The 12254-nt window shown below is 31.7% G+C and overlaps 1 long non-coding RNA gene across 1 annotated transcript; it reads left to right on the forward strand.

Annotated features, from left to right (window-relative positions):
- Positions 1 to 8337: 8337 nt before the first annotated feature.
- On the forward strand, positions 8338 to 10607 carry LOC112720865 (uncharacterized). Its single transcript, XR_003811554.2, has 4 exons — positions 8338 to 8512; positions 8604 to 8658; positions 8747 to 8875; positions 10347 to 10607. It is a non-coding gene; the product is annotated as an uncharacterized lncRNA (long non-coding RNA).
- The last annotated feature ends 1647 nt before the right edge of the window (positions 10608 to 12254 follow it).

The following is a 12254-nucleotide window of genomic DNA, read 5'->3' on the forward strand; positions in this document are numbered from 1 at the left end:
AAATTTGATTTTATAAAACTTTATTATAATTAAGTATCTTTATATATATAAAATTTTATTTCGTAATAAAAATATAATGTATATGTATCACCTAAACTTTTAGCACGTCATAATCGTACCAAAAGTAAGGCGTTACGGACTTTGATTTTCTGGTATTTTCTTAAAATCTGAAACGCATTATCGAGTAAAACCTCAATATTAAATATATAATAAAGGAAATTAAATCCGTAACGCGTTACTTTTGGTACGATCATGACGTGCTAAAAGTTTGGGTATTACAGTATACAAATTAAATACATTATCAATAAAAATAATTAAACTCTAAAATTAAATAATATATAAATGTACAAAGCAATATGGAGCTTATCCTAATCCAACCAATCACAATAAAATGTGGTAATCTCAGCTGAGAATATGAAAACCAAAGAGAAAAGAAGCATAAAAAATTGGGTTGCTATAGTGGGGAGTAATGTAGAGACATGATATGGTACCAAAGAATAGGTAATCCAAATTAAAATGAGACAGACTTTGAAAGTTTATTTGCACCTTTACTATTATATAGTCCAGTAGAAATTTCAAGAAATTCATCATGATTCATGCACATGATCAATTTAATGAAAATTAGGTATAGAAAAATGATAGAGAACAAACAAAATTTATTATTTTTAATCAGTAATAAATTAATAATATTTAGAAATATTAATTAAAAATATGATGTGGGATTGCTGAACTAAAAATAATAATTGAATTATTAATTAAAAATATAAATTAATATATATAGCACTCTTTCTACCTATATATTATAAAGATACATAAATAAAACTATTTTCTGAAATAACAAGAACCAATATATTTATTAAAAGCTTAATAAAAATTTTTAAATGTATCTTAAATGGTATAATAATAATAATAATAATAATAATAATAATAATAATAATAATAGTAATAATATATTTGGTTATACTGTTAAACCCATTTGTTGAGGTCATTTTGACCCTTTAATTGGTAATGATTCGAGGAGAATTTTTTTTCCGTCATGTTTGTGTTCTGGAATGCATGCACGTGTATGCGTTATAATAATAAGGAGGAGAAGGGAAAGAAATGAAGAAGAAAAAAATAGAGAAGCATTATATATATATATGGAAAATTGGAGTTTTGAGTTGAAGTTGACGTGCTATGCAATTACAAGGGAGGGTGGTGGCACCAAAATTAGCTGCCACTCATGCACTAAGCTTGCTTTGTGAAAATTAGGACTCATAATGCAAAATATATAGAAAAATTAAAATTGTATTTAAAAACCGCCGCTAAATGAAAAGATAAAAAAAGAAAAAAACCACCACTAAGTAAAAACAGAAAAAAAAAGTTGCTAATTGCTAGCAGTGACACGGACCAAAAAAATTTTAGGAGTGAGGACAAAAATATATATACTAAACTAAATTTTGTTAAATATTATTAATTATATAGAAATATAAAAATTAAAAATAGTTAATGAATATTTTCTTTTTTAAAATACTATTCATTATATATAATTTATAAAAACATAATTTTTTATTTCTAAAACTTGAACATAAAACATTTTAATTAAATTATAGATAACTTATTATCCTAACTAATTTTTTATGCATATTTAATAATAAAATACTGAATCAATTGACACATTAGCGTCGATGATACACTAATAATATTTATAATTTAAAACCAGAATTATATATGAATACTAAAAAAATTAAATATGTATATGAAAAGTATGTTTATATAAAATAATAAAAAGTTAATTTACAATTTTTTCTTTCTTTCCTTTTAAAATAATTAAATTTGTTATATATCTTTTAATTTAATTTTGATATAATGTTAGATGAAAAATTTTATTCATTTGTTTAATTATGTATTATAATTAAAATATTTTTTATTATTATTTTTAAAAATAAAAAATATATTTTAAATTAGAAAATTAATCAATTTATTTTAAAATTTTATATGCAACATAGGTACATATAATAGAATAAAAAATAAAAAATAAGTAATAAAGATAAATAAATTGAGAATAAAATAAAATATATAAAGTCATGAAGAGAATAAAACATTAGATTAATATCTAAACTATAATTGTTTGAATTAAAATTTATAATTGAAAATATCAAAAAGAGAAACATTGAAATTGAAAGATACATAAAATCATAAAGAGCTATATAAAAAAATGGAGAATTTAAAATTTACTTTTTGATGAAGAGAAGATGATCATTAGATAAGAAATAGAAAAAAAAGGTTGAAAATATAAATATAAGAAGAGGATTTAAGGGAATAAAAGAGTGACGACATACAAATTAAATTTGATTAGGTTAAATAATAGTAAAAAATAATAGAGAAAAAAAAGTAAATTTGAGACTTTGACCGATTAAATTTAGTTTATTTGTAGTAACATCATTTAAAATTTAAAATGAGCCATATTATATATATTTGAAAAAAAATAAAAAATATAGTGGGGGCAAATGCCCCTCATAATTGTTTTTCGGTCCGTCCCTGATTGCTAGATAGGTTGTAGTATTGACTCCACCTTATTTTATATTACAAAATACAAATTCAAACAACATTTAATTATAGTGTTATGATATGAAAAAATTTTTTGTCAGAAGTTTGAATCTTGCCTTATACATATAATAATTTATTAACTAACAGTAAATTTTTAAATAAAGCTGCCTTGATTTGTGATAAATTAATCATTAGTCTATCAAATCAGAGAATACTGTCAAAAAAAACCCAAAAAAACAAAAATTCTTTGATTTGGGCATTATTATTGGAAATGATGGAAGCTTGGTTGGTACATAAATGGGTAAACGTTATATTACCACTTTAATTTGTGGTGTCTCTTCTTGCTTTTCTAACTTGAACACTACTATCAAAAAGCCAAAAACACATTTTTTTTTGGTTTCTTGGTCAACTATATATACTTTTTATGATTGGAATTACTCTCGTAATAATTTGAAGTCTGTAGAGAATTCTTGTTAAATAACAAGTTTCAGAAATTAAACTTTGACAGGATTAGAGAGGTTTATTCTCAAACAAAAATACGATATAGACACACACAAAAATCAGTTATTAAATAAGTTATTATGTATTTATGTATTAATATATATAAATATCGTTTAACTAATTTATAATATATATTTTATATTTTAATATATATTTTATATAAATAATTATTTTAATAATTAATTTTTGGTGTATACATCATTAATATTATTGATTCTTAATTTTTTATATTTTGTCTTTAATTACACAAATATATGTAATTTTTATTTTCTTTCTTTTTAAAATCTTCTATAAGATCTTTTTTGGCATCCTACTATATGTTTTTTTCTAAATTAATAAATACTATATGTAGATCTCTTTTATTACTACGATACCTCTTCATTATCATTCTTAACAGTTATATCGTTTCAGTGGTAAATTTGTTTGGCATAAAACCAAATTGATTCTTTATTATTTGTGTCTCTTTTCTCAGTCTCCTTTTAATCACTCTTTCTCATAACTTTATGGTATGACTCATGAGCTTGATTCCATTATAATTTTCACAACTTTATATATTTCCTTTATTTTTGTAGATAAATACCAAAAGGTAGTGACGAATCCAAAAAATTTTGATAGTGGGGACAAAATATATATAATATAATAAAAAATTTTATAATAAAAATATTATATGTACATAAAAACCAATTATCAAATTATTCATTAATCGTTAGATATTTATATATATATATATATATATATATTTAATTTGAATTTTTTATTTTAATATATATACATGTGATTATTTTTTATGTACATATAATATGATTAGTCTTTAAAACATATAATTTACAAATTAAAACATTAAAATAGTAATTTAAATGATAACATATAATTTAAAATTGGATAAAATATACTTGTTGAGTTAAGAAATTAACCAAATTAATTAGTGATGACAAACATTATTTTTGGACAAAATAAATAATTAGTGTTGATTATTTATATCTACTTATTAACAAATTGTTTATTGTTGCAGGCCAAATTTCAATAGCCCAAATGGAATAAAAAGCAATCAGCAAGGTAATTGGGATGAAAGCAAAATTAAGAGCCCAAGGAAAAGCAAAGAAAGAAGCCATAGAAATCAAATCGGGCCAAGCATACCAATACCCGATCCAAGCCCGATCTGGTTTCAGAAAAGCAAATCCCTCTCTTTTGCTTAACCAAAAAGCAACGTTCATCTCTCTCTCTGACCAAGTCAAATCAGTTTCAGAAAAGTAAGAAAGAGAAAGAGAGAAAGAGCTTCTTCACCAAGATAGTCACCAAAGAAGCAAGAAAGAGAAACTAAGCTTGAAAGGCAAAAGTCATCTCAACAAATCCAAACCAAATCAAGCTTAGGTTATAGGTAAATCTTTTCCTCATATATGCAACTCAGTCTCATCTCTTCTTCCCAACTCTCTGCTCTATCCGAAATGGGATACATGGGAAAGAGGATTTCTGTTCTTCCCTGGTGTGTATCTACGGTCTTAAACAAGACTTAGGGACCAAGTTGGTTTTCAAAGGTTCAGATCAAGTTGACCATTGGAAGATTTCTATGGTTGTTGTTTTATGGCTTTCGGCCAAGATGAGGAAGTCAGAAGGAGAGTTTCTATTCTGAAGATTATTGAGAAAAAGTGAATCTGTGGTTGGTGAAGCTCAAGGCTCAAGGTGTTGACCTTGGGAGAAGGTCCCAGCAACATGCAAGGAAAATAAAAGAAGACTTCTTGCTCATTCAGAACTAAGGAGAGAAAACCAGAGAGTGAGAACAGTGTTCTGTTAAGAAGTTTATCTACTTGGATAATGCTTTCTTTCAAAGAAGCATTCGTCCAATACTGAAGAACTGCATCTGAGGTTTGCAAATCTGGTTTTGCACATAGCAAAGAGGCTGCTGAAGAAGTCAATCTCCTTTATGTTTTTGCTGATTGTAATGTACTTTTCTAAGTATATCTTTCTGTAATTTCTTGTGAGAAAAGGCATTGTGAGAAAGCTCAAGTAAAAGCCATGAGTGGAAAAAGGCTGAGTGATACACTTGAGAGAAAAGCCTAGAGTTATTTTCTGATTTCTTTAGGTTGGTTAAGTGTCTTGTATCTTGTACCTGTTTGGTATTCCTTTCTTAGTTGGGTTAGCACTAAAAGTAAATAGTTAGGAGTTAGCATAGCCAATGTCAAGTTAGGTTAGAACTTGAGTGTGAAATTGGTGTATGTAATACTGTTAACTATAGTGAAATTCTTCCATAGTTGTGGAGGAGACTGGATGTAGGTTGCATAGCACAAGGCAACCGAATCAGGATACATGCTGGTGTTAGCTTTTCTCTTCTCTGCTGAGTTCTGTTTTCTGATATTCATGAGATAAAAATAAATTGTCTCATAAATTTTTGCTGCTGTATTCAGACAGAACCTGAATTGAAAATTTGTTTAAAAGGGTAATAACTGCAACTAAAAGGAAGGCATAGATTCAACCCCCCTTCTCTAAGTCTACCACAACCTTCAATTGGTATCAGGAGCTAAGGTCTCAAGAATCAAGCTTAACCACTTGGAGCAAAGATCCAATGGCGAACAACTTGGGCACAACCATAGTTGCCTACACCCTCACTGAAGGCCAGTCAAACAACCGGCCACCTTTCTTCAACGGGAAGAACTACTCCTATTGGAAAGAAAGGATAAGAATTTTCATTCAATTCATTGACTACGACATATGGAAGATCGTTGTAAGCGGTCCAAAGATCCCAACAAAAACAAGTGCTGATGGAATGGTGACTCCAAAAGAAGAAGCTGAATGGAATGAAGATGATAAGAAGAAGATAGAGCTGAATGCTAAAGTAATCAACCTTCTTTACTGTGCTATCAGCTTTGAAGAGTACCGGAAGGTGTCTAGGTGCAAGACAGCCAAAGAAATCTGAGAAAAACTCCAGGTTACACACGAAGGCACTAAACAAGTCAAAGAAACGAGGATTGATATGCTGAGAAAAGAGTACGAGATGTTTAGCATGAAGGATAGAGAAAGATTGATGAAGCGTTTGAGAGATTCTCAATCATAATCAACAACCTTGATGCTATGGGTACAAACTATGCAGAACAAACCTTGGTGAGAAAACTCCTTAGAAGCCTCACAAAAGAGTGGAAAAACACTGCCACTGTCCTAACCGAGAGTAACAACATAAGTCCCATAACCTATGATGAGCTGAGAGAAAAACTCCTTGCCTATGAAGCCACACACACAAACACAGACTCAAAGAAAAAGGGAATAGCTCTCAAGTCACAAATAGAATCAAAAGAGAGTGAGTCTAGTGATGGTATTTCAGATGACGAGCTTTTGTTTTTTGCTAGGAGATTTAGAAGGATGATGAAGAGCAAGGGCAAATACAAGGGTTCAAGTTCAAAGGAGCACAAGATAGACTTTAGCAAGGTGACGTGTCATCATTGCAAGGAGGCTGGACACTTCAAGTCAAATTGTCCAAAGCTCAAAAAGGAGGACAAAGGAAAGAAGGAAAGGAAGAGAGTACTCATGGCAGCTTGGGAGGATTTCGAGAATGACTCAAATGAAGAAGAAGAATCTGAAGGAGATAACAAAGACTGCTTCATGGCTGGAAACAACAATCTTGATGAGGTAAATTATTATGATTTGACCATTGAGGACTTGCATGCTATTATTGATGATCTTACCTTAAACATCTCAAAACTGCTTGACAAATACAATGAATGCAGATCTGAAAGAGATGTGTTAAGAGCTGAAAATGAATTTTTAAAAGAAAAAGTGAAGGAAACTGAATGTGCTTTGGACATCATTGAAGAAAATAGATTTCTAAAATCTGAACTTGAAAAATTAAAAGGAAAGCACATTGTAGATCCTTCACATGAGTTAATTGCTGAAAATAAAAGATTAAATGATATGATTAAAAGGCTGAACAGTGACTTAGCAAAATTTGCTCAAGGTTCTAGTAACTTGGACAAATTACTTGCAAGTCAAAGACCATTGTTTGAAAAATCTGGTTTAGACTACATAGCCAAGAAAGATGCAGTTTCTAATATTTCCTCTATAAAATTTGTGGCTTCTCCATCAAATACCAAAACTATACCAAACAAATCTGGTATTGAAAATACTCCAATACTTGAAGAAAAATTTGATGAAGTATAGATAAGTAAAACTGAGCCTTCACCAAATACTGAACCGAGTTCAAACCGGCCAGGTTTGGGTTATATTTCGAAAAATGAGGCTGTTTTCAAGAAACCACCATTTTACAACAAAACCTCATATTCGAAAGATAAAAATGTTCAAAGAAATTCTGGTGAAAATGCTTTTGTAAAGAGGAATAACTTTAATAAAAATCAGTTTGTCAAAAGAAACGCATTTCCTCCTAAAACCAGAAAATTTTAACACTTTAATCATTTCAAGCAATATAACTCACCTCAAGTTCAGCGACACACATCAGAAAGTCATTATGTCAATTGTAAGAAATTTGGTCACTCATATGTGCAATGTTTCATTGAAAAAAGAGTTGTTGGAAACAAAGTTTACAATATTGTTTGTGATTTTAATGCACTTGGGCAACTAAGATGGATTAACTTCAAAGGATCCAAATTAATTTGGATACCTAAGGCTACTTGAATCTCATCATGCAGATTTGCCTAGCATCCAAGAACAAAAAGGACATATGGTACATGGATAGTGGATGTTCAAGGCACATGACTGGAAGGTCAACCTACTTCATCAAACTAAATAAGTATGATGGAGGTTTTGTGACCTTTGGAGATGATGGTAAAGGTAAAATCATCGCTATTGAAAAAGTAGGTAATGAGCAATCTACTTTCATTGATGATGTACTTTTGGTATGTGGTTTAAAGCACAATCTTTTGAGTATAAGTTAGCTGTGTGATTTAGGATATTTAGTTGTTTTCAAAAGGCTTGAATGATGTGTTGTTAATAAAAAGACAAATGAAGTGATGTTTGTTGCCAAGCGTTTCAATAATATGTATGGACTTACTCTTGATGAACTAAATGATCAAAATGTAGTTTGTCTTCACTCTAAAGAATCTGAAAAGTGGTTATGGCACAAGATGTAAACCCCGGTTAAATTAGTAGATAATTAGTCAATAAATTAATTTTTAATAAGGAGGATTAGAAATGTGAATATTATATTAAATTAGGGTAGAGCTCATCAAAACGAGAATTTTGACACTAATTTCGAAGAAAATGGTCCAAGATTGGACCGAACGGACCGAACCGGTTGAACCGGGCCCAAACCGGGCCATCGGTCCAACCGGGCCATCACATTAAATGAGCCCAACAGCTCTTCTCTCCCACATTTCACCCGATAGCAGCGTGAAGCACCCAGGGAAGAGAAGTAGCGCCGAACCTTTACGGCAAACTTCCGTACGCCGTAACTTCTCCGTCCGAGCTCTGATCGCCGCACCGTTTGCGGCCACGCGTCCACTGCGTCGAGCTCTACATTTCTACCGGAACAATTTTACTGGTAACTTGTTTAATCACTCTCAGCTTCATCTTCCCCCAATTTTCGAAATTTAAGTGGGAATATTGAATTTCTTTGATTTCTGATGTTTTAGGATCCAATTAGCTTGAGAGAAACGTTCACTCTTGCTTATGTGAAGCTTGGGTAAGGTGAGGATACGATAATTCTATTTTATTTTCTTTGAATTTGAGCTTTGAGTATTAAATTGGATATATATATGTTATGAATGTGTATTAGGTTGTGAATAAATAATTGGAGCTTGAAATTGTGAATATTGGAACTTGGAGGAAGCGGATTAGTTGAGGTTTTTAGGGCTGTGTTCTTTTAGGAAAATTTTCTTGGAATAACACTTGGGAATCGGCTAAGGTATGGTTTAGGTTTCTTGCATTTAATATATAATGTTCTGTGAAAACTTAGGCTAGACGACCATAGGATAAGTAGGAATGCAGGTGTATGTTTAATGTTTAGTAATTTGTCGATGAATATATTTGGTTGAAGTTTATTGGATAATTAGTTATTAATTTTGGATGGTGAATGTCGTTATGTTAATTTGGAGAGAATCATGGTTGGATGTTATTGTTGATGAACATAGTTGGTTAGGTACTTGTTGATTAACTAATAATTTGGTGAATTATTGATTTGAGGTATTTTGTGTTAGAAGCCTAAGATTAGTGAACTATGATTTTTAGTTGAATTTTGGTTGTTGAATTTGAATATTGTATAAGTATAATTGTTGATCTGAGGTAGATTTATTGTGGTAATTGTTATGATGATGAGAAAAGGTGTGTTGAATTGAAGAGAATGCAGGTTTGGACCCGAAAAGGGTGGCAAAGTCCGAGTTTTAGAGGAAATGCTGCCGAAATTTTATAAAAAATTAGAGATTTTGTTTATATGATTATTTAAAAATATTTAGATTCAAAGGTTATATGGTTTGATTTAGAGTTATTAAGAAAATGAGTATGTTTTAAGTTTGATTCATTTAGAAAAGAATGAGTTATGTTTTGAATTGGAACTATTGATGGACGGAATGGGAGGTGTGATAATGAAGGATAAGGATTGAATATGATTGATGTATGATGATGAATGAAATGCGATTGAGAATGATGTTGAAGTTGATGAATTATAATTGAATTATTTATGTGGCTTATGAATTTGAATAATCTGAGATACGAGATTCCCTGGATTAAGTGCCGTGGCTTGCCACCACGTGTACCAGGTTGAAAACTCGATACTCTGTTGACCCTACGACGTAAGTGTGTGACCGGGCACTATATAAATTCCTGGGAATGTTACCCCCATTGAGTATTATTGATTATTTGAGAAAAACTATGCATAGACTCTTGGGGATGCACGTCGGGGGACAGTCTAAGTACAATTCAGACTTGTCGGGTTGGCTGGATAACCGACAGATGAGCCTCATCAGCCATAGGACAGGCATGCATCATATGCATATTACTTGAACTACTTGCTTGTGTATTAACCGGGTGTGCCTAAATGTACTTGCCATGTTAAATGTATATTTGTTATCTGCAGTACTTGTAACCTTCTTGTACTTGCCTTTGTTTGTTTACTTGTCTGTGAAAGTGCATGATGGAGTTGGAGGTAAGGAGGAATGACAGAATGGGTTTTAGATTTAAGGTTAATTTAAGTTAGGTTTAAATATCCTTAGAAAACCACCTTTTATGGCTTCTATTTAATACTTTAAGCTCTATAATCTGAGTGTCGGCGTTCTAGGATTGCCTCTGGCATTCCCAGGACCTTATATATTATGTGTGTGGCACCTTTACCATACTGAGAACCTCCGGTTCTCATTCCATACTATGTTGTTATTTTTCAGATGCAGGTCGAGAGGCATCTCGTTAGGCGTCTGGACCCTTGAAGCGGAGTGGTTACAGGGTTATTTTGTTATGCTATGATGTGTATATATATACTTGGTTTTCTCTCCACATAACTTGTTCTTTTGATCCTTCTAGAGGTTTATGGAGAGGCAGGATTGTGTATATGTACTTTTGGGTTCTGGATATGTATATATATATACGTAAATATTCTCCGGCCAGTCTTGACTTCGCAGGCTGAGTTAGGAGCTTGTTGTTTTGTATCTTTGGTACTCTATTCCTACTTCTGTTATCATATGTTTAATAGTTATGGTTTCCTTAACACGCAGGTTAACCCGTTCCTTGAGCGTTGCGCTTTTATTTTGCGATTTTGTTTCCTCTTTTCTTCACGGCTCCTAGCATATTATAATTCTTCTGCTATTATATGTACTTATTTTATTTTAGAGGTCGTAATACCACACCACCTTTGCTTTACGGCTTAAGCGTAAAGCTTAGCGTGGTAGGGTGTTACACAAGAGATTGGGTCATGCAAGTATGTTTCAAATAAACAAACTTGTAAAGAAAGAATTAGTAAGAGGTCTCCCTTTGATAAAGTTTGACAAAGACATCACGTGTGATGCTTGCCAAATGGGAAAACAAACAAAAAGTTCTTTTAAACCAAAGGAAGACATCTCTACTAAAAGACCACTTGAGTTGCTACACATTGATTTATTTGGTCCAACAAGAACTCAAAGCCTAGGTGGTAAACATTATGGTTTAGTAATTGTGGATGACTATACTAGGTTTGGTTGGGTTTTATTTCTTGCACACAAAAATGAAGCCTTTTCAGCCTTTGAACCTTTTTGCAAGAAACTTCAAAATGAAAAGGATTTAAAAAATTTTTCTATAAGAAGCGATCATGGAACTGAATTTGAAAATAACTTGTTTGAATCCTTTTGTGAGGAATTTGGAATATCTCACAACTTCTCTTGTCCAAGAACACCACAACAAAATGGTGTTGTGGAAAGAAGAAATAGAAGCTTACAAGAGATGACAAGAGCTATACTTTGTGAGAGTAATGTTCCAAAATTCCTTTGGACTGAAGCAGTCAATACGACTTGCCACATTTTGAATAGAATAATCATAAGGAAATTTTTGAAGAAAATCCCTTATGAACTTTGGAAAGGCTACACACCAAACTTAGATTACTTGCACATCTTTGGATGCAAATGTTTTGTTTTAAATAACAAAGAAAATTTGGGTAAATTTGATCCAAAGGCTTATGAGTGTTTGTTTGTAGGATATTCTATAACTAGTAAAGCATATAGGGTTTATCATCAAGATGCTAGAATCATTGAGGAGTCCATACATGTTACATTTTGTGATACTAACTTGGTGCAAAGCACTTTGGAAGATTGTGATGCAGGAAATCAAGCTCAAAAGGAGGATGAATCTGCTCAAAATCATGGAAAAAAAATTCTGGATAAGCTAAACCAGAAACTGCAAATGCTGAAAATTCAAGAGACAATTCCATTTTGTCTCATGAATCTGAAGGAAATCCTGCAGCCAGCAGCGCCCAGAATCCCTTGGTGACTGAATCTGCCTCCAAGTCCACCAGACCTCGTGAGTGGATATTCTTGAAGAATTATCCTGAGAAATTTGTCATTGGGGACGTCTCTCATGGAGTGCAAACAATGTCTTCCACTAGAAAGGCAAATGAAGGATCCAACATTGCCCTTCTATCACAGATAGAGCCTCAAAATGTTAAGGAAGCACTTAGTGACCCATCTTGGGTTAAAGCTATGGAGGATGAGCTTCTTGAGTTTGAGAAGAACCAAGTATGGACTTTGGTTCCAAGGCCAAGTGGAAAGAAAGTGACCGGCACCAAGTGGATTTTTCGGAACAAGTTGAGAGAAGATGGCAGCATTGCA

The sequence above is a fragment of the Arachis hypogaea genome, chromosome 1 (genome assembly GCF_003086295.3).
Source record: "Arachis hypogaea cultivar Tifrunner chromosome 1, arahy.Tifrunner.gnm2.J5K5, whole genome shotgun sequence".
Classification (NCBI taxonomy): domain Eukaryota; kingdom Viridiplantae; phylum Streptophyta; class Magnoliopsida; order Fabales; family Fabaceae; genus Arachis; species Arachis hypogaea.